This window comes from Chiroxiphia lanceolata, chromosome 6, assembly GCF_009829145.1.
Source record: "Chiroxiphia lanceolata isolate bChiLan1 chromosome 6, bChiLan1.pri, whole genome shotgun sequence".
NCBI classification, from domain to species: domain Eukaryota; kingdom Metazoa; phylum Chordata; class Aves; order Passeriformes; family Pipridae; genus Chiroxiphia; species Chiroxiphia lanceolata.
In genome coordinates, this window is record NC_045642.1 from 6,708,288 (window position 1) to 6,731,584 (window position 23,297).

General features: G+C 37.5%; 1 long non-coding RNA gene across 1 annotated transcript in view; it reads left to right on the plus strand.

Moving 5' to 3' along the window:
• Positions 1-21,858, plus strand: part of LOC116788979 — a 113,914-nt gene extending 92,056 nt beyond the window's left edge. Inside the window, exons 3-5 of the long non-coding RNA XR_004357824.1 lie at positions 18,807-18,920; positions 20,681-20,774; positions 21,639-21,858. This is a non-coding gene — a long non-coding RNA (uncharacterized LOC116788979). The remainder of the gene's footprint in view (positions 1-18,806; positions 18,921-20,680; positions 20,775-21,638) is intronic.
• Positions 21,859-23,297: the final 1,439 nt, after the last annotated feature.

Consider the following 23,297-nt stretch of genomic DNA (forward strand, 5'->3'; position numbering starts at 1 on the left):
GCTGGGGATAGTAATATTTATTGCTTTGCCTTATAAAAGAATGAATGAATGGATTAATAATATATTTATAAATAAATTTTAAATGTGTTAACTTTAGAATTAATTTATTTGCTGAGAAGAGTTTCGACTGAAGATAAAATCCTCTTAGTTTTTCAAAACAACCAAAACAATTCAATAAAATTGAAAACGGAACAATTTATTTAATCAAAGCCTTGTTATTTTGTGGTCAAAATACTCTATCATAGAACTAATATGATCTTTAAAGTCCCATAAAATTGAATACTCTGACAATGTTCTGATCTTTCTAAAATTCAAAAAAGGCTTCCAGTGAAGACCGAGGCAGACTAGAACCAGTATTTCCATCTTAACTGCCTTGGTAAAGGAGCTCAGCAGAGAAGGTTTCTCAAGAAAGAAGAACAGCTCCAGCAAAGCAGGATTTCTGGGGTGTCTTGCTGCATAAAAGTTACCATTCCTGACAGAGGTGCAGCAGATGGAAGGCTGTGACTAAGGACAAATTTTAATTGTGGAAAATTAATCTTGTAATTTTCTAGTAGTCCTCTAGCAAGAGATCAAATATCATCTGAAAGCACTGCTAATAAGATGTTCTTCAGAGACACCTCAGGGAGATAGGATTGTAGAAGAAGATTAATGAAGATATAGGCTACAGAAAAAAAAGGAAATAATATGTTCCACAGTGCATCCGACTTTTGATACAAGAACATCAGTGAAATTGAGAGATACTTATTTACATATGAATGTATTCTAATGAGGAAAGAAAATATAAATCATAAAAGAAAGGAAGAAACACAGCTTTTTTGTTCTAAGTTGACAAACATCACACAAACACCCTGAGTAAGGAAGGCCCTGGTGACTGTTTTAATTTCTAGGACTCAGTAGACTATAAAAATCAAGACTCCTGTCTCATCTTAGAAAATATTCAAGATAAAAACCCTCACCTGAATATGATTACTTGAGCAGTAATAAAATTACTTTCTTGAGGTAGTTGGATCCAGCCCAACAAGCTCTCCTATGTCTTGCTGCTATGTCCAATAACCAAATCCCATTTTATGGGTAGCAGGCAGGATCATGAGCAGACCACTGAACCTGAACACCTCTGACACAGAAGAATTGCCTAAACCTCTTGCTGAACGTTCAGTTTAATGGAAGTCAAAGTAATCCTTTACTCAATACACATCTTGCAAAATATCTATGTTTTCACAAAGCTAATTCCTGCAAGATTAACTTTTTCAAAACAATGCAACATCACACACAGAAGAATCATTTCCAAACAATTTTAACATCCTAGATATGGGTTTCTGGGTATGAGAGAAGGACTGGTATTCAAATAAATGAAATAAGCAAGGTTTGGGTTATTTTGTTCTGTTTCCCAAGAAATTAATCTCATACTTTTCTGTCACAGAGCTTTAGCTTCTCTTTAAGAACTGAAGTGTCCCAGTGTGCTCCTTTGGGCCAACAGAGCTGCCCCAGGACACAAATTTCAAGAGGGTGAGTGTGGGAGGCCCCTGCTAAGTATGGGACACAGGATGCCTGCCTTTAGAAAGCTGTAATGACCAAACCTTTGATCTCAGACTAAGAAGGACAAAACCCACAGACTCCTCCTGTTTTCCTTTCTGAACAACAGTTGCTGCTCCAGCCAGCTCAGTCCCACTGCTGTACCCAAACAATGAATAATTTCATAACAAACACACAAATTAGTTGACTAAAGTAAATTTACTTCCTGTTATGATGGAATGAAGTAGTTGTATGACACCTATTCTTTGGGTGCTGATATATCTTTCATAGGTCTAATTAATATTCTTATTTTGAACAAAGACTGAATAGGACACCAGAATTATTCCAACATAACTCTAAAAACTTATAATGAACTGCATGTCTTAATACCAATCAGGGTATTGCAGAAACAGAGCAAATAGGCAGGAAATACAGTGTTCTTTCCCACTGTTCTCATGTTATTTCAGCCCATTACACAGGTACAAAGTGATGTCTAACAGATAAAGTTCACATTATGGTTTTTAAAAAATTGACTTTTAGAATGGGACAACATATAAGAAGTCTGAAAATGAAGAGGATGATACATTAAGTCACCAAAATGGAATTTTATGATGGCAGTAACATGTTCCCCAGCTATTCCTTTCAAGTATCAATGGCAGCATCTAAAAGCAATTGAGTATTACAAATTAATTAGAAGAAAATTAGTAATGTATTAAACTTACATTGCAAGAAAGACTAAATAGTTTGTCAGTGAATAATACACACTGCATACAGACCTACACAAATGAAATAGAAGTGCCTCAAAGAAATAACTGTTGGCTTTGATGCTATACCAGCAATTAATTTTCTGCCAAATCCTTCAAAATTTTATTACATAAATAATCCATTCTCCTGACATTTTCTAAACAGAACTGCTCAGAAGTGAAAACTGTTGTCCTTATGCTCCCCTGAAAAGCTGCATTCACTGTATGTCTGCCCCAGTCTGTTCTACATTATTTTCTGCAGCTGAAAGATCATATCCTGCAACAGCATCACAAAAGAAAGTGGAACCAGCAGAGCTTTGCTAACCTATATTAGCTGAGGTGATAGTCTTTACCTTCACTAGAGTACATTATAACTAAATAGTTATGAAAATGTTACTTTGGCATAAGAGTTAGGCCTATATTTGTTGAAAGCAAGCTCCTAAACTAAGCTCTTTTTGACCAGGTTTTAAGGAAGATGTTGAAAAAACTTTTGATCCCAAAACCGCCGAGTGCTTAACAATGCCTTCTAAATCAGCAGTGCCCTTCAAGGAAATGATAAGTAATGCATTGAGAGGCCTTAAATTTCATTCCAGAAAAAAATATTCTCCCTTAGCTCGTAAGTCTCAGTAGATGACGTGGGTGCATGAACTTCAGTCAGGCTTTCTTCTATATCTGATGAACATCAACTATAATGCAACTGCTGCCCTTGGTTCATGGGGTACTACGGATTGCATCACAACATCAGCAGCTGAAAATACCCGAGAGAAAGGGAAATATAATGTCTAGACAGAGCAGGTAAAATTCACAGACAGAATATTGCTGCTTTCCAGTGAAGTCTTGTAGGAGATACTGTGTACAGCCATGTCCAAACAGCATATTAGGCAAAGTGACAGCATTTGATTTCCAAGGACATGAATTATTTGACTGTTAAATTATTTCCTGAAGTCTCAACGGAAACATTGCTTTCTAATAGTTCTGCATCAGATTTGCCTCAGGATAGACAAAGAGCTAGATTTAATCCTGGTGTGTGAATAGCATTGCTCCCTTCACAGTTTTTTAATTTTATCTACATTTGATAAAGCTGCTGTCTGTAAGTCCAACACTTCCTTTTTACCATTGCACTTTACAGTCTTATTCTGGAGTTCTCCTGGCATTGGTATCCGGAAAGAAGGAAGAGTAATTATTAGAGCTAGGAGTCAAAATCTTTTTAAACAGGTTGAATTGCCCACTGTCAAGCTATCAAATTTTACCCTTTTTTATGTCATGAGTTAACTCCTAAACTTTTTGCAAGTCAGACTCAGAATCCTCTTTTAGGTCACTCTTCTTTAACAATTACCTTGGGTCCAGGTTACAGAATTTTATATGTGTTTACACAGATATTGAGAAACTTCATCATCTGCCTTGTTAGTGTGAGATTATTTCCTCCTTTATAAAATCCTTCTTGAGATGAACCCTAAAAACAGATAATATGTGTAAGGCAAGCAAAAGAACAGGGATAAGACCTATGAAGAGATTTTGAACATGTGCTGTCCTGTCCATAAAATAATTCAGGGAAAAATACAACTTGCTACTCAAATAACAACATACGTACAATTCAAATTCTGGATCAACTGATACAAGTGGACTGACCTTCCCCTTGAATGCTTCCAGGATTGGAAGCATTTTATGCATGGTTTTGTGCTTGGTTTCTAGGGAGAATCAGGCCCATAGTTTTGGATTTAAAAGAATTAACACCTATTTATATACAGATATAATATCTGTACACAAGTTGCTGAAGATGGCCAAGTACCAGGGTCAAGACATTCCCCCTCAAGCAAAGACATAAAAATATGATTTTTTTTAGTGAGTAGAAATTATGTCGACTGACAGCAGAGGATATAATTATGTATGCCACCTTAAGCATCAGTGTTTGCAAAAGTAGACCTTTTATTTGCTAAATATCCATGATGTTTGGTTTAGTCTCTCCGAAAAAAAAGAAGGAAATCTGGCACATTCATAGTGGCACTGGCTGAATTTTAAACATGAGATTCTCAGAAGATAAAGTCTTACCTGGAATACTCCACACATTTATCCATCATTAATAAGAACAGCTTCAACAGAGCAAAGAAATGGAAGAATTGATAGAATAATTAAGAGAAAAATAAGACCAAAATGGCTTAGTTTTCCAAAAAGAATAAAAACTTTGAGAAGAGCAAGAAGCAAATGAAGGAGATAAATTTGTTCCCTAGTAACATGTCAGAGAGCAGAAACCAGCCACAAAATAGGCTTTGTGAAAGGTCAATGTGTCAACAGGACAAGTATGCCCAAGCTGTCCATAAATAAGTTAAAAAGAAGAGTTGAAGGTCTAGTAAAAATCCTCAGTGGGAGTAAAAATATTTACTATAAGATGTGATTTCATTAACCTAATGGAGGCAGGTGATGCAAGCATCTACAATAAGGATTTGAATTGGATGGTTCAGATCTTTCACAATATTGTGTTCCAGTTCTGGCCTTGGCTCCACAGTTCCTTCCCTTTGACCATCTCATGCAGGATATCTTTGTTTAGGTGAGAAACTGGTGTCCACCACAAATGATATTTCATTACACAGATATGTCATCAAAGTTTGGACTAAAATAAACAAAAGTCAGGCTGTGACAGATGTGATTCAGGAAAGAATAAGCTTCTACATGTTCAGTGACAAGAGGTCATAGATTTTCATCATTTTCACTCACTTAGGAGGTGAAAAAGGAAAGAATAAATAGACAGTGAAGCTTCCTTTTATGTCTGATTCATTTTAGCTATATTTTCACCTCCCATCAGAAAAGAACAGAACTGGGAAGTTCCCCAGGAATCAGTTCTCTGAGTTATGGAATCCGAGTTCAATTCCTTTTAGAATCCTCTATGTCCAAGGACAGGATGGAGATTACTTCTGTCTCTGGAAATGTCAAATATGAGATCTCAATATCAAAGATTTCTTACATGGGACACATCGTACTGCTATCTGCACAGGATGACTTCAAGCAATTTATTATCTACAGGCTCATCTAAAATTTATTTTGAAAACATTAAGATGATGGGGTTGTAAGCAAACCATGTGAAGCACATCCAAACCTACCTAAATAAGATGCTTCAAGAAGCAGCTAAATCAGAATCTTGTCATATATGATAGAAACAGAAGGCTGAGGAAGAAATCCTTCAGATGCTCTATGCATAAATCAATTAATTATTTTGGCTGTGCTTTCTCAATGTTTCCTCTTAGGTTCCATTCAGCTTTATTGCCTGATCAACAAGGACAAATCTTCTGGCCATAATGAAATCTATTGGGGGAAAAAAACCTGAAGCTGAGGTAGGGCCAATGCACTTCACGTAGATTGCTAATTGCAGAGCATAAATCCCTGCTTACCCAACACCAGTGATCATTTGCCTGTAAAAGCTCATGATTCAGACCCTGAGAAGAACAACAGCCTTTTTCATACATGGGGATGAGAAACATTCTCAATGCAAAGAGCAGTCAGTGTCGTGAGGAGTACTAAGAGGAAAAATAAGATGTGTGTTGTTCTGCAGCTCTGATGATGTGAACTCGATTTCTTCAGTGGGTTTTTTTTTTTTGGTGATACTGAGAGGTATTTAAGGGAAAACTACCTCCTGCCTGTAAAGTCCAGTTTATGTCTTTACAGTGGAATTACTAAATTAACTGAAGTTACCACAAACTTCAGTAAGACATCTGTAATACTCACTCATAAATATAATAGGACTTTAAAGATAGATGTAACTTGAAGGAGAGGAAAAAAAAAAAAAAACAAAATAAAACAAAACAAAACAATCAGTTCCTTTTAGAATTGAAACATTCAAAACACAAAAAGAACAAACAGAATATTTAAACCTCAGCCTCTCCCCACCTTCCCAGGTAAATATTTCCTCAAAATTTGAGAAATTGCTATGGACTTAAAGTGGAAAGAGGCCTTGCTGCATTATTTCTAGGCCCTACTTTAGATTCAGAGAATTTTAATAACTTGGCTAAATCTTATTTCTATTAATATAATTCTCCCATCTATCACCAAATAGAAAGGATATTTCCCAGAGGATATAGAGCCCCAAAAGATAAGACTCAAATCTACATTTCCATAACAAATACCTACATAATTAAGTTTTCTCTATCTTTAAAGTTGTGTAGTGCAATACAAACAGATACAAGTGTAGGTGGCTTACTTTGGTTTTGGGATACAGAACTGAACTTTGCAATATGAAAAAAATTTAATGTGTTCAACTTCACTTCTAATTTGAGTACTTCTGTACTTGACCAGAACAGGTGGTTAACCATTCAGTAATATTTTTTATACGTTTATGTTCAAAATGCACTATTTTATGCTTTTAAATTTTCTTTCATTACAATGAAGTGACTTCAAATTAAATGTGGGAGGTATAAAAAAATTCCACTCTACCCAACATCAAAAAGAATATCAAATTATTGATCTGTAGACAGAAGGAAATTAAATATGGGATCCCCTTTTCATTTAAAAGAAAATAACTGCAACAACTCTGCAAAAGTTCACAGAAGAAATAGATTAAAAATGTTGGCATAAAATCAACTACTGTCTTGAATATATCTTCTGCAGGAGTTTTATTTACAGAACACCGCAAATATAAGGATTTGTCAGAAGTGTAAAGACTTAACTTTCTTTATTCACTTTTGTGCATACACAGTCACAGAGACATTTCATAGTTCTGACAGCCAAAATTATGACTTCATCTGTGAAAACAGAATTGTTTTCAGTGATATATCATCTTAATATATTTTGCTTCTGGAAGTTTCTTCTTGGATTTCTTGAAAACATCTCTGTATTCTGTCAGAAGTCAGTTTGGACAAAAATCAATCAATACTTTTTCCATGGAGAGTTAAAAAATAATTTTTTTCAACTCTGAGGCCTGAGTTGTATTAATCTGGCACATTTTACCTCTATTAAATATTCATGAAGGCTCAAATCAAACTTGTCCCTTCAGTGTAAACTATTTACATCCGTGTAATTGTGTTTTTACCTGCATATAGTGCCAGTCCACAGACAGCTTGGTCTACAAAGAAAATAAAGAATGAGATCAAAGAGACGAGGGCCTTATACATGTCCAAGTAACAAGAAATTCAGAGGTAGAGACTTGAGGCCTAATCCTAAAGATGAGCTTTATCTTAACACAGCTAACCAGTTCTCTCATCTGTGACAGAAAGTAGGACTCTTTCTTTCCTTTTATTTACAGCAGGTGGAATGAAAGGTGACCATCTTTTAGCTAAATTTTCCTTTCTAAATATTTACTGTCCCTGTATGATTTAGGTAAGTGACAACACACCATGCACATGGATCACCATGCTCCCAGAGCACAGGTTCAGGGATTGAGTCCATTACCAAAACACATCACAGCCTGTGTTCTTAGACCTGCATAAAATTCTGGTTTCATCGGTAGCAGTCATTTCCCTCCAGTTTTCAGTTCTTGGATATATACACTTTAAGCTGTGTATTACTTGGATATTTGAGAGAAAAAAAAAAAAAAAGAGCCTTAAAAGGATTGTGGATATTCAGACAACAAAAGCTTGAACATGGGATCTTAAAGACATGGAATAACCCTGATTGGAAGAGATGCTGGTAGCTCATCTAGTCCAAACTTCTGCTCAGAACAGGGCCAGCCAAATGATTAGACACAGTTGCTCCACACTTCAACCAGTCATGCCTTGAAAAATCTTGGAGAATATACAATCCTTTTGAGCAATTGGTTCCACTATTCCAATGCCCTAAGGTCGAAAAAGCTTTCTTTGAATCAAAATTTGAACATCTCTGGTTAAAATTTATGTCTGTTGTCTCTTGCCCTCCCAGGGCATACATGTCTTCCTGCATGCTCAACTATATAAAAATATAAGTAGAATACTGTTTTCCAACACTGACAATGTGGTTGTACTGAAGGGAATTACTTCCAATGAAAGTACAAAACCTATGCTTTCAAATCGCAGATGCTTGCAAGCAGTTTCACTAGCAGCTAATTTAATAAAACTAATGGAAAGATTAACCAACCCATTGTTCCATTGTTTCCATTCCCACCTCTCATACATGCTTTTTCAGCTTCACAACCCTCTCACTGAAAGAAAAGAAAGAACTGGGAAGTGAAGAAAAATTTGAAATGAAAATAAGTAAAAATATCTCAAAAATTTAGAATTTTCAGTTGAATATTGAAACAGCTTCAGGGCATAATTTACATATTTATTGTTTTTCAATTCCAATATAGGTCATATTTTTCATCACTACTAAATTTATTAAGTGGAAAAAGTTGTAAGTTCTAGTCTAACATATTTAGTTTTTCTTATGCAAGAAATTTCTTGCATCTGCAGAATTGCTTGAAACTCTAAAAACTTTTGCTTATTTACTTGGTCAAGAGTACTGGGAAAAAACCTCTTGTACAGTTCTACCCACCTTGATTACTGGTAAAGAAAATCCAAACACAAAGAAAATCACAAAATATAAGAAAGCACTTGAATATAAGACAGGGCATCAATGCTGATTCTGTTAATTATGACAGATATTTGGATATAAAATTTTGTTAGTTGAACAGATTTATCACGGAATAATTTCTAGGCAAAGGCCAACATTTTCAAATGTCAGTACCCAAAAATCCATCTCCAGGCACACAATTAAACAAGACAGAATTTTCAAGTGTACATCTGTGTAATTTTAACTATTCTATGAAAACCTCATGAGTCCCAAACAAGTTTATCTTTATAGTGCATCCATATATAATGCCAAGATCTTGAGAGGCTTCAGGTTTTGAGGGGAAGGATTCCAAGAAAACATTTCTCCAGACAAATTCCCTGCTTGACCATGGATATTAAACAACTCTCAGCTATCTTCATACCAGATTACATCCTGTTCTTCACCACACAGGAGACAATAAATGGTTGAGAATTACTGAGAAATAAATATACTAATGAGATAGAAAGTTTGGTTTTGTGGATGGTGACTAACATATTAGGGAAAGTAGGTTAGCATAAAAAAACCCAGTGATTTATTTTAAAACCACCTTTTCTGATACAAATTGCTAAGAGTATAAGAATTTTATTCTTCCTTACTTCTATGGAAAGCAGGCATTCCTGTTCTTCTGTTTTGTTTCCATTCATCTGAATCAAGGTAGTACAAATATCACTCAGACAATTGGAAACAATGGTCTCAATTTTTACATGAAATTCTTTTGCTTATGTACAATGATGTTTTGGACAACAACGTTAGAGCACGTTTGAGCAGACACGCACAAGACTTTACAAAAGCGAAGTTGAGATATTAAATGTACATCACAAATTTAGAAGCAAGCAGCTGGCTGACAAATCTTTCTCCTCTGATGATTCCTGCCTTGTTAGCTTTTTTGTAAGTCTCCCAAGAGTTTCTTTAGCTGCACCATGTGATACTTCACTACTGCTGTTTTCTGCTCTTGCAGCAAAACCTACCATTTCATCGTAAACAAATAGTGTTAACACTTGTGATGCTTAATGTTTTGTCAGTTTGCTCAGCAAGTGTGAAGAAAATGCAAACACTTCCAAGCCTTTTTTCGTGCTGTCAGACTGCACTGAGTAGAGGAGATCTCCCAAATGGATGGTATTGTGTGCTGCATTCAGATCATTTGCTAAAAAACTTACGAGTTGACATTCACGCGATTCTTAAAACAGCCAATACCTGGTTACTAAAACTTGTTTTTCCTATCTGGAACAAATACACATTTTTCTTCACAAGAAGCTTATAGGCTATGGACATTTATTTTTTTTTTAGCTATGACAGGCTTGCTTCCCAGAATGGCTTGCCTTACTTTCATTTCTGTGAGTGGCTTTCTAGATATTCCAATGCAGAATTTCTGTACACATGCTTTATTTTATATTTTAATATGCAAATGTGCACATTACCTACCCAAGTAGATACGCTTTTCAAGACCTAAATTTTTCATCCGTATTTATATCTTTCATCGCTTCGTGTAATTAGTCCTTTTTCAGGAGGGGAAATGGAAAACTATATCTGGATGGCATGCTTTGCAAAATACAGATTTTTCTTCCTTCTTGCATTGGTTCTATTTATACATCACTCTTTTAACAAGAAAAAGCTAGTTTTATGAGATTAATCATTAACAACAGATAAATTATCCAACTGTAATAACTTCTGTTACCTTCAACAAATGTGTGCAGCCTTAGGAAAAGCTGATACACACAATTCGTACTGTGCAGACTGACACGATTTAAGGGTTTAAGGGCTCAAAGAAGTAATCCTGAAGCTTACTGTCCCCTTGGTTTTGAAGGTGTTTGAGGTGCATTAAAACACTGAAAACATAAAGTTCAATGTATTTAACAAGTATCTAGTGCTTTTTGACATGGCCTGTGATATTCACGCTGGCCTCCAGCTGCTTAATCCAGAAGGCTACATGTTTCCATAGAACATAATCTCCAAACCCTGTGCAGCTGTCTCAGATACTCCATTGCATCTCAAATGGCAAGTGATGCTTATTTTCAAGCGACTGAATCAAGCCAGTAATAATGATCCGGTACAGCTGCGATTTTATAATTAATTTAAAGCTGTAAACGAGATGTAAGATAGCATGTTGCTCTATTTGGTGTGAGAGACAAAAGGAGTTCTCATCCCTGGGGTTGTCCAAGTGTGAATGGCCAAGTGTGGTATTTGGGCCTTGAGGGAACGTGTCTGTGGTTGGTTTTTTAAAGTCTGTTTGGCTACTTTGCAGTTTAGGGGCTTGATTTTGACACCCTTCCTCACTTCCTATACTTTCATACTGTTGGGTTGGTCTGTTAAGACAAGGAGGTTACAAAAAAGGTTTTACAAGAGAAACAAACAAAAAAAAATTAATGCACAGGTAAACTTAATTTCTTGTTTTATACCGGACTTCTGGTTTGTATGGTTTTTTTGTGCTTCAAGATGATTTTTAAACAGACTTAGACATCCCTTTATGTAACATTGTCAGTTTGAACCAGATTTATTTGTCCAATGAAGTGTGTTTTATCAGAACATTCATTACCCTTTTTGAGCATAGTGGAGTCAAGGATCAGAAAGCAATTTTCCTTATTTCCTGTTCTCAAAACCATGATTTTTTTTTTAGTGAGGTTAAGCAGTGCTTTTTCAAATTCCCTGTGCTTGATGTGTCATCTATCGATGAGTCAAGCCTGTTATGCTGGAACTCTGAATACAAGAATTGTCCCTCACTTTGAAAACTTTTAAAAGGAATGCTTTATTGTTTCTATAGGGGAACTTGAAATAAGCTTTCCTTTTATTCATAGACGTCATGGCCGTACACATTGATACAAGGTGTTGACTTTGCAGGCTCTTCAAATATTCATGCTTGCACCATGATTGCATTGCCTAACCAGCTCTTTTTTGAAAGACTAAAGCTACTACATCAACATGAGCAGACTGGAATTTCTTTGCATTTTTAGAAACATCTGCTCTACATGTCACTGTGTAACATATCTATATATTTACTGTAAAAGAAATTAAAGTGTCACTTCGCTGCCAAAAACTTAAGCATGTACAGGACAGCCCTATTTTTGACACACTGCAGATGGAGTGCTTTAAAAAGGACAGTTTAGCCTTTGCAGCCACATATAATGGATGTATACCCAGATAAAAACAACTCCATGGAGTGAATGTTTAGTCTGCCTTTCTGCTTTTCATTAAATTTTACTTCTAGCAGCTGCTTTCTAGTTCACATGATAATTGAGGGAAGAGCTTTGCATCTAAAACATGAATCATGTTTTTCTTACTGACCAGCTTAGCCCCTTCTGTAATAAAAGGGAGTTTGAATTCACAGGTCCAAATTCCCAGGATAATATTTTCATGAGAAAATGATAGGTTGGCTCTTTAAGATTCTTACTGTGAAATTGTGTAAAGGAATATATAATATTCACAGGGAGAGAAGAAAAAAGCAGGAGGATGAGATGTAGTGATTACAACTTTTAGCTACTGCATTTGTAATTTCTAAAAGCTCTTACCTCCTTTACCTTTTTTAGAGGATAAAAGAACAGTGAAGAACACTGGAAAGCCTATGGAAATACTCAAGAACTGGCATGCATCAGGAGACTCCAGTGGAAAAGAAGAGCGGGAGGGGAAGATTTGTCAGTCTCCCAAGATCCCCATTTCATTGCTACAGAAGAGGCAGTGGTGAAAATGAGGTGGTTTTGGTTTTGCCTGACCTACCTCTTAATATCTCACACTCTGCCTCTTCTCAATGAACATTCTTTGCTGGAAATTTTTGTTCTTGGGATAGTCCAATTGCAAGAGGAACCGCTGGTCTCACTTAAATTTATGTTATTGTTTTTAATTAATCCGTTAAACTAAATTATCACTGAAAAGAGCACATCTATTTAGCAGCACCCAAAGAGTTGAATTGATTCAGGAGATGGTCCACAATATCTAAAAAAATAAATCTTAATCTCAAAGTTTCAGAATATATATGTAGCCACCACTGTGAAGTATATTACAGTAAGCAGCTAAATATGACAATGACTCTTATTTGGAGGAGAATTCTTAAGAAGGAAAGAGAGAGATCTCAGCATGGAGATTCTCCTGCCCTCTTTTACTTTCATAGTTACAAGTAAGAGCCAAAGATCAATCTAGTTTTAAACATTCTTTTCCTAAAAGCTCCTTCTGATCCATCCACATTCACTTATTGTGTCCGATACACAGAAAGTGAGAGTGAAAGGCTATTGATGTTTCAGCAAAGGTTAGAAAAACCCTTCTGAGCTGAGTCCCTGACCATTCCCTTTCACTGTGCCTTGGTTCACACTGTGGCAGGTCTCACTGACCACAGACTGGACTCTGCCTGGAGGAGGCAATGCAGGAGCTCACTTGCCACATTCAGCTGCAGAGGGGCAGGCAGCAGCCCATGGGACTAGACTAGAGCTGGTCTGAAGAAAAGCCATTCCCACCACAATGTAAGAGGTTGTCAGGCCCTCAGCACCAGCTATTTCTCTCTGCAGATCCATTCCTAGCTATCCACCTGCTAATGCAGAAGTAGCTCCACTGCCTGCCAACTGTATGTGGAGCGCCGTGACTGGCATTTCCTGCATATGCTCGTTCTTTTTGTCCCTCTTGCAAAATCCAGGCAGAGAAGTTGATGCTAAATAGCACAAGACATTCTCTCTCTTCAGTGCCTGAGCAATCTGTCTCTGTGGTCTTCCCAGCCTCCATGAGCCCAAGGGTTTGGAAAATAAAAATATCAACCAAACCCAACTTAATCAAATTGTACAGAATAAAACAGAGCCAGAGCTCCGGCTGTCCCTCATCATTCAGAAGCACAGTACTGTGATATGTGAAAAAATAAATGCTTCTCACAACTGACAAATTTTTATTTTCGTTTTTCTTTCAATAAATAATATTGAGTTTGTGTAGATGCTTTTTAAGATGAAGAAGAATGAAGCAAAATTAAGTGGTATTGAACACCAAAACGTCACTTTAGCTAAGCAGCAGGATGTTTAGATCTTTGCTGAAAGCTTATCTGAACTACTGGAAGCTTCTTGACTCTGGAAAATCATGCAATACCTTTTAAAGCAGGTCAAATATCAGGCACTTCAGCTGCCAGGAGTTTCCTATCAGTAAAAAGAGAGGATGGGGAAGAAAGAAGCTCTTCCATCTTTCCTGAACCTAGGAAAGGCAGGTGCTACAGTCAGGTGACAGTTAGGGGGATTGGATATTGTTTTGTATAAATTTTCCTTCTGTCAAATTTAATTATATACCATATTTTTTTTTAATACGAATAGATTCTGTTGTTTTTAAGCAGAACCTGTGCCTAGATTCAAAAGTATTCTGCAAATGCAGAGTCATGCATGCTTATGAAAATCCTTATGGAAAATTATGTGTATAGAATATATAATTACATGTACACGTACAGATTATTTCCACCACTTTCATGGACACATCCCTAAGTGTTTGCAGGAAAAATCATAATATTTGGACATAATTTATTAGCTGGACAATTATACAAATTGTATATTTGTATTTCAAATGAGTCCCATATTTTTTCTACATTCTGTGTAATATTTGATCAACTCATTAAGAAACATGAAGATTAAAATTCAGGAGTGTCTGGATGCATGCCTGTTACACTTAATTAGTGATTGCTGGAAAAAGAGTCTGAGAATTATCATACTGCATAATGACAAAGATCTACACAGCAATAAAAATATTCTGCACAGTGTTTTAATTTGATTCACTGTCTTTGGTAAACTCAAACAGGTAAAGCAAAATGCAGCATTTTGCATTGTGCAGAGTTTAATTTTAGAGTTTTATTTATAAATGTTACAAGTCATTTTAAAAAAGGAGCAATTGTCATAGTAGAAAGGTGCAATATTACAGATTTTTTACAGCCATGTTGTAATGGCTTCAGTGTATATTAAATATTTAAACATGCATAACATACATGAAAAAATTGACAGAGCTGCAGAGGACAGAAATGCAGCACTTTGGATATAAAGATTTCAGATACAATACAGGGCATGAAAGCAAAGTAAGTGAGTAAGTGTGAATCATCCTGCTAAGATGCTGAGAATGTTCAAAGGGTTAAGGATGGCAAATCACATTTTGTTGCTATGTGCAGCAGGGATAAAAATCTACTGGAACCCCCTTTAATAGGTGAAAGGTGGTCTGAGCCAAAACGCACACACTGACGTCCAACCCTTCCCCAGAGAATCAATGATGTTTTTTTGTGTGTGATCAATGTAATATTCCACAGCTAAATTTAGGGACTCTGCATCCTATGAAAATGGCACCTCTCTATGACTAATTAACAATAAAAAATTGTGGTTATCTACAGGTTTAATTATTTAATCTACAAGGTTTTGATTAACTTAAATCTTTTTACTAGGGACCAAAAAGTATATGGGGGAAAAAAAAAAAAGCATTTCTAATGCTGTTTATTCAGAAGGGATTCTGTAATTTTCCCTAGTCAGCTTGTAAGATTACACCATCTTTGCTGTTAACTTCCCTAACCCAAGCAAGATACAGTGTGAGACAGACTGCTAATAATTTTCACTGTCTCAGTGTACTATTTGGTTCAATCATAAACTCTGTCTACAGAGCTGCTTCTTTATATTTTGGAATTTTTAAACACTTTTAGTAGTAGAGAGATCATAAGACTCAGTTTGATTTTGATGTGTTAGAAGAAAGCTAAAAAGTTGAAAACAGATACCTTTAACCATGGTGACAGTACCTGGTTTCAGGCATATTTTACTAAGCAAACAAACCTCTACATCCACGTTCACTCTCTTTTCTGTACTGGTACTGCATCTGCATGTTTACACGTCGTGGGGTGATTGGTACCTTTTGGTCCACCAAAGTCAGAGGGAATTTTGTCTGATATCAGGGGGGCCAGATTTCACCTTTAATAATTCATTTAGCACACAGGCTGGAGTATTTGCAGTGATGTTGTGGATGGGTACTGTGTAAAGGATGAAACAGGAAAAAAATACTCTCACCATAGAAGCTCTTCCAGGAGCCATGACCACTGTGAACCCTCTCTTCTCCAAGCACTCTGAAGATTCTGCTTATATGCTATTTCTCTTTCTAAAAGTGCATAACAAAAATCATTTAAATGAAGATTTAGAGGAAAAACAGACCTGAAACTCAGGGAATAAGAAAGAGTTCAGTTCTCACCTCTGACACTAGATTGTTCTAAAATCATAAGCAAACCCATATGGCTTAATTTAGAAATGTTAATAAGAGAAATTAATACATGAGGAGATTTCTGAGAGTCTTGCAATTCATACCAAACTGAGAAAAATCCCCTATGAAAGTCTACTGTTGGAAATGTATTCTGCACTCTTCCTTGCATTTTTCTTAACCTTATGCTCCACTTGTAAGATGGAAAAATGAAGGTACACTATAAAAATTAATATTTAAATATCAGGTATTGTTCTTAGTATCACAAATGTTATTGTGCATTCAAATATTTTAAGGGCAGGTGTCAAGAGAATGGGATCAGACTTAGATGATCTCCAGAGGTCCCTTCCAACCCCAGACATTCTGTGATTTGGTGATTCTCTAATATTTAATCTATTTCTGTAGTAATTACCATATCAAGCAGAAGTTCATTAGGGGTAAATGTCATATGATGTAGGGATTATTTTGGAATAGTTTTTGCGTTAAACTTACATTCAAAAGCATTTTTTTAGGAAGAAGCCTACACCAGCAAACAGAACAAATTTTCAAGAACCAGTTAACCTATATGTAGGCAAAGAAAATGATAGTTTGTCCAAGACCTGCAGAAAAATTCTATTTGTATGATTCCAGGGTGCCCTTGAGCTTCAGGCAGAGAATTCAGAACCTTGCCCCCCAAACAGAGAAGTTTGTAGTATTATCATTAAACCAACAAGAGAAATATATTGGTCAATAACAGTTAGGTTTGCACTTTTCACTATTGGCAGGTAAGCAACACGTGGGCAACTCAGTTAGCAAATGTCATGATTTCAGTTACTTGCTCCAAATTTTGACCAAAGATTAGAACAACCTATGTACAGATTCACAGACACAGTAAGTATCACAGCTCTTCAGTGACACTTTTAGAGTCCTAATGCTAATGGTACTTTATGGTTTACCTATATTTATCTGCAGTTATAGGCTATGTTCTGATACCATCATCCCATACAAAAAGACCTCTCCAGCTGTTACATGCTCCCTTTTACCCACTGCGCTTTGGATGAAAGACAAAAGTTTGTGTAAATATTCATATTATCACAAAAATATGGATCTTGTGATCTTATTAGGTAGGTGTGAAGAATGAAACATTGAAAACATTCTCCTATTGCAATGGACACATGAACAATCAAATGCCTTCTTAGACCACTCAGCTCTGCTTGCCTAGAGAAAGCAAGAGGTGCAGATGTCAAGATGGTTGTGTACCCGTCTAATCTCTGCTGAGAAGTGTGAGGACTCATTGTCACCAGCTTTCTCCACCATGCTTCCTCACAGACAGGCTCCAGATACCAACATTTCTCCATAAATAAAATTTCAGGGCCATTTTACAACCACATGCCCTTCTGATGGAAAAAAGCCCAAGAGAGTCATTCCCATATCCCCATTCATACAGTACAAATAAAAAAAAGAATTCTGGTTTGTTTCATGAAGAAAGAACATTCACAGAACTCAGTTCATCCTCCCTCTCTGTAGAGAGTTTTCAATTAAATTTTAAGACAAACTGTAGTGACTGAAAGGCACAGAAGCCTCAATGTTTAGAGGGAGCAAACATTGTTCATGTCACTACCTCCAAGGGGTTACTGATCATTGTGAACTTTTGATTATCACACTGTAAAATAAAGAAGACATTTCTATTTCACTTGAACATGCTTGGGTTTTTTAAGTCCTTTGCACAAAATAGGATACAGTCAAATTTTATCGAAGGTCAGGTATGTCTGATTGGGAATGCCCACTGCAATTTAACCTATTAAATTGATATATTCTACCAATGATAGGCAAAAAAATCTAAGCAAATCACCCAAACTCAACTCAACTCCCCAAAAGTCCCAAACCGTGAAAAATATACTAAAAACCTTGCCAGGCCTGTTATGATCCCAGACCACGTGTTAGGGAAGTTAGACACTTCTCTATCTCTAATAGAGTTACTATGAGGGAAAGAATGAAGACCAGAGGGACAGATGGAAAACTCGTTTTGGAAACTAAGAGACTCAACTCCATTCCAAGAAAAAAAGAAGGCTGTGAGTGGTAGACCTGCCAGAACATCTAGAGTTGAAACGCTGGAAGACAGCACTTTCATTTGATAACTTGCTGGAAGTTTCTAGCTGGCAGTATTTGGGCTGTATTTAGTCTGCTCTCAACCGTGGTTCTTGCTATACACAACAATAAAGGCTGACATAATGAAAGCAAAATTAAGTAAACTGCAAACCCTGTGTGCATTTTTTTTTCTGGTGTTTACTCGTTCAATGCCCTCGCAGGCCCAAATGCTGGCCCATTATTCCCGAGAGTGCTCTATTTCAAATCAGTGACACAGAAACAGGGAAAGGTTACTCAAACTGTGCAGAACTTGGTTTTGAAGCAAATTATTCTTCCATATGTTCAATATCTTTAGAAGAAAATAGTCCAGGCAGGTCTATCTATTTATGTTTAACATTTCTGAAACAATTTTGAATCCAACTGAAGTAACAGGTGACTGCATTAAGAAGAGCAAAAGACTGAACAACCAAACACGATCACAAGCTATTTTTCAGATGACTCTGGCTTGCATGTTCCTGACAAAGCCTGGGCAGACTTCAGGGGATGTATTATGTCTGTATAGTGAACAAGGTTCTTGTCCATTGGAATAATGCTTTATCTGAAGCAGATAGGAATATGTGGGCTGAAAATTGAAATAGTTGAAAAGTGGAAAACTGAAGGACAGCACAGGTAGGTAACTTCCAAGGTCACAGGCAAGAAGCTTCTGGTCGAGGTGGAAGGCTTTTTAATCACTGAACAACAGACAGTAAGGAGAATATCTGTCTATGTAGTATGAGGAAATATTTGTTTTGCCTTTGCAGTTCATTTTTTTTTTTTTTGTCTCTGCAGTGCTGTGGGCTCACTGCTCTGCCCTGGGCTTCCATACTGCTAACAGGAAAAATCAGTCATGAAAATAGACCAGCTGCTGGCACAAAACCAACAACACTTCCTCTCTTTTCACAGGTGATACAATCCACTCTTCCTTTTCTCAGATTAGTTTTTCTAAATGCATTCCATTTCCATTTAATAGATTCAATGGAAAACTACGTAAGTCTTGCATAAACAATACTTTTAAACAGTCATAGAAATGTCACTTCTATTTTTCCCTCAAGACAAGTCGTTTCCCTAGTGTGCATAAACTTTCTAGAAGATGAACTTCAGACTTGCTTTTAGGATCTCTGGAAAACAGTGAAGAGACACTTTTGAATGTCAGGGAACCTTAGTCACATGATTAGTAATAGCCAGGAAATTTCATTATTTGAACTGTTTCCTGACCTAGAGTCAAAATTAATGTGTCCATAGAAGATGAGAGTACAACACCACATTCAGAAATTAATACTGTCTCATCAATTCTCAGGAATATGGGATTTAGGGCAGTCACCAGGCAGCTTTTTGTCAGGTTAACAGCAACTACACAGCACCCATATGAATGCATGATGCATCTTTGCTCCGATATTCTGAGAATCCCTTTCCCACCCTACCTCAACATTTCCTTTTCTGAAAGACTGAGAGGCAGAAGGAATTCTGCAGAACATTTTTGGCCATGGGGACACAACGAATTTGGCCTTGTACCTGCGTCACACTGCTAACACAAAAATACCCACTGCTACTGACCAAATGTCATTTGTGGCTTGCAGAGTGTAAGTGCAATTCCGTGTTAACAGCACACGATTACTTGTTCCTGGCTTCATTATCTGTTGATGCTAACGATGTATGGATTGGCCAGTGTATGACAGTTCTTCCCTTGAAGGATACTCCTGTAAATAAACTAAGTGAAATGCAAATAAAAAGCCCCAAGCCTAAACCAGTTTGTGAAAGGCTGCTTGTAAGTGTTCTGTTCGTACTTTTCTCACTGCAGGCGACCAGGGTGTGAAGCAGGTAAGAAGTCAAGCAAGTTCTTGACGTCAGTTATTCCTCATTTGGAACAATTTTAAACAATCTTTGACTTATGTTCATATGCTGATCATTGATTAAGCCCCAGGGATGTTTCCTCTGGTGTTTCTTTGCCTTTATTACTATAAACAATGTAGTACTTTTCCAAACCGCTTAGTTTCAGACTCTATGAATGGTCTGTTAATAAATGCATCCTTATATTTTTTGTTTCTCATTAATACCTAGAAGACAGCTGATTTTCTGACAAGCTCAGAGTCTCTGAAACACTCATCATTATCAGCAATAAGTCATGTTTATTTCTTAGTTGCACTCGAACATTAGAATTTATGCACAAAGAGTATTTAATTCCTCTAACAGAATGATCAATTTTTGTATTTCTCCATAGAGTTACACATTACTCACTTGGCATTTTCAGTTAAATGAATGTGTTCACTTAAAATAAATAGTAAGGAAAAAACAATAGCAGACATAGAGGCTTAATAATCAAGTAGCATGCTTATAACCATAACTAAAGGACTTCTGATGTTATAAGAACCCACTGATGCCTGCTTTTAGGCACATACAGTGGTTTTAGACAGAATTAATTTCTCTTTTATTAAAAGCAAAGGAAGGCTCCAGTTCACAGATTAACAACCTGCGAGTTATCATTTCAGCTGTTTTCAGAGAATATTGCATATGAGTACCTGGATTTCATCTTTCTTCATAGCAGGGAACCCAGTAATATGGACTGCTCAAGTTTTCTTTTCAGTCTTTCTCCACACAGTTTTCAAAAGCCACTGATGTGTCTTGCTACCACCCACTGAACAATGTTGATGACAATTGTTTTTCAGGGCAAAGTCACTGCAATTAGTGCTGCATCTCAACAGATGGAAGTCTGAGAGCTTTCTCAGAGGACCTGTGGACACTGAACTCCTAAGGATAGAGGTAGGTCAGCTCTTGCACTTGAGATGTGCTGTGCTGTGTGCTGAAGCTGAACTTGGACATGTCAGCTCAGCAAAGATGGGAAACTGATACAATGACTGATATGAAAGAACTCCACACCAAGAGTAGCTAACGCAGGAAAAGTGTTCCTCTCCTTCCCATCTCTGGTTAGAGTCAGGAATGGTTCTCCTTTCAGACTAGCACTGCTCCAGAGCATGGCAGAGCAGATGCTTGGCTTCTGAGGGGAGGTGGGAAAAGGTAATATTCCCAAAGCTGGGGATGGCAGGAAGGGAGTAGGTCTGAAACAGCAGCAGAAAGTAGAGGTGAGTTGGTTTGCTCCTCTGTTTGTAAGCTGCTAGACTATCAACCTTATTCTTCTGATCTCCAATTTATTACCATTCTTCACAGAAAGCATGTAATGTTGGAGTGGGTTTTTTGGTTTTGTTTTGGGGGTTTTTATTTGTTTGTTTGCTTGTTGTGGGGTTTACTACTGAGAGTAGTGCAATGCAGAGCACTGCACAACTGCAAGCTAGCAGACTGACAGTTACATATTTCTGTGGTCAGGCCACACAGTAACATGATCAATCTATTATCAGCTAGGCCTGAACCTTTCATGAGGATCATGAAGCACAATATTTGTATTCAGTCATTTATTGCTATTGGTTTTTGCTTGTCTCAGACATGTTCTAAACTGTGACAGGAAGGAAAGCCCTTAAGTTTCTTCACACATCTTTTTCTGTCTAAAAGGTGTTGGAGCGTTAAGTAACTACTGCTAGGAGAGCCCAGGACAAGCATTTTTGTGTACAGGATGACAAGAATTGTTACAAGATCTGAATATTGCAGTCATGGCCCTTTGACCCCACGCAGGAGCAGGTGGATATCAAATGAGTATAGGACCCTGCGGAGAACCCGTGCTGGAGGCGGCTCCTGCCAGGACCTGTGGAGAGGAGCCCACACTGGAACAGGTATTTTGGCAGGACTTGTGATCCAGTGGAGGATCCACACTGGAGCAGCCTGTTCCTAGGTCACTGCACCCCATGTAAGGGACCCACGCTGGAGCAGTTTGTAGAGAACTACAGCCCGTGGTAAGGACTCACCCTGGAGCAGTTCATAGAGAACTACAGCCTGTGGTAAGGACTAACCCTGGAGCAGTTCATGGAGAACTACAGCCTGTGGTAAGGACTCACACTGGAGCAGTTCATGGAGAACTACAGCCTGTGGTAAGGACTCACACTGGAGCAGTTCATGGAGAACTACAGCCCGTGGTAAGGACTCACACTGGAGCAGTTCATGGAGAACTACAGCCCGTGGTAAGGACTCACACTGGAGCAGTTCATAGAGAACTACAGCCTGTGGTAAGGACTAACCCTGGAGCAGTTCATGGAGAACTACAGCCCGTGGTAAGGACTCACACTGGAGTAGTTCATAGAGAACTGCCTCCCGTGGGAGGGACCTCACTCTGGAGCAGGGGAAGTGTGTGGGGAGGAAGAAGCAACAGAGATAACATGGGATGAACTGACCGTAACTCTGCACCACTTTCTGGGGAGGAGGTAGAGAAGTCTCGAGTGAAATTAAGCCTGGGAAGAGGGGGAAGGTTTTGTAAGATTTGATCTTATTTCTTATTATAGTACTCTGATTTTACTGGTAATAAATCACATTCATTTCCTCCAGTCGAGTCTGTTTTGCCTGTGATGGCAACTGCTGGGTGATCTCTCTGTCTTCATCTTGACCCACGAGCTTTTTGTTGTATTTTCTGCTCCCTGTTCTGCTGAGGAGCAGAGTGACAGGGTGGCTTGGTGGGCATCTGGTAGCTGGGCCATGTAAATCCACTGCAGCCTTTACCTATCAAGATATCATTAATAAAGTAGCACAGCTTTGGAGTAAATTCCCCTCCCTTTGACACTAGTAACACTTTTTCCAAGATACAAAGTGCATGCTACTCATATGCCAATGGTAGCTGCTATTTAGTTGAAAAGATTAACATTTTCAAAATGTATACTGAATGATGCTATGAGCTCTAAAAGCTTTCCCTGAGAATGTTTATATGTCAGCTACCTGAGCTGCCCCCAATCCCCCCCCCACACACACACTTTAAAGGTGAAACAAACTTCATAGTAACAACAGAAAATACCTGGAAGAACTGGGAGAATTAAAACATAACTACAAAGTATATCCAGTGGGAAACCTAACATTTTGAATCACCCCTTTGAGGAAGCCTGCTTCTCTCAACTCTTATTGCAGTATTCTTTACAGCTCTTCCACTTCGCCTTGTTCAAATCATCATTCCTGCTGCAGGAAGGAGAGTGAAATTATTGCTGTAAAATAAAAGGCCATGGACAAGGAATGGAAACAGAAAGGAAATCTCTCTAAGAGCTCTCCCACTGTGGATGAAGCTCACTGTACACAAAGTAGGGAGATGCCTTCCTTCTTCACTCACTCTCCCTTCCTGTTTCTCACCTCCTGATGCTTATTCATAATATTCTTCTCTGACTGTGCTGAGTTTTATCCTGTGATATTTTGTCAGGT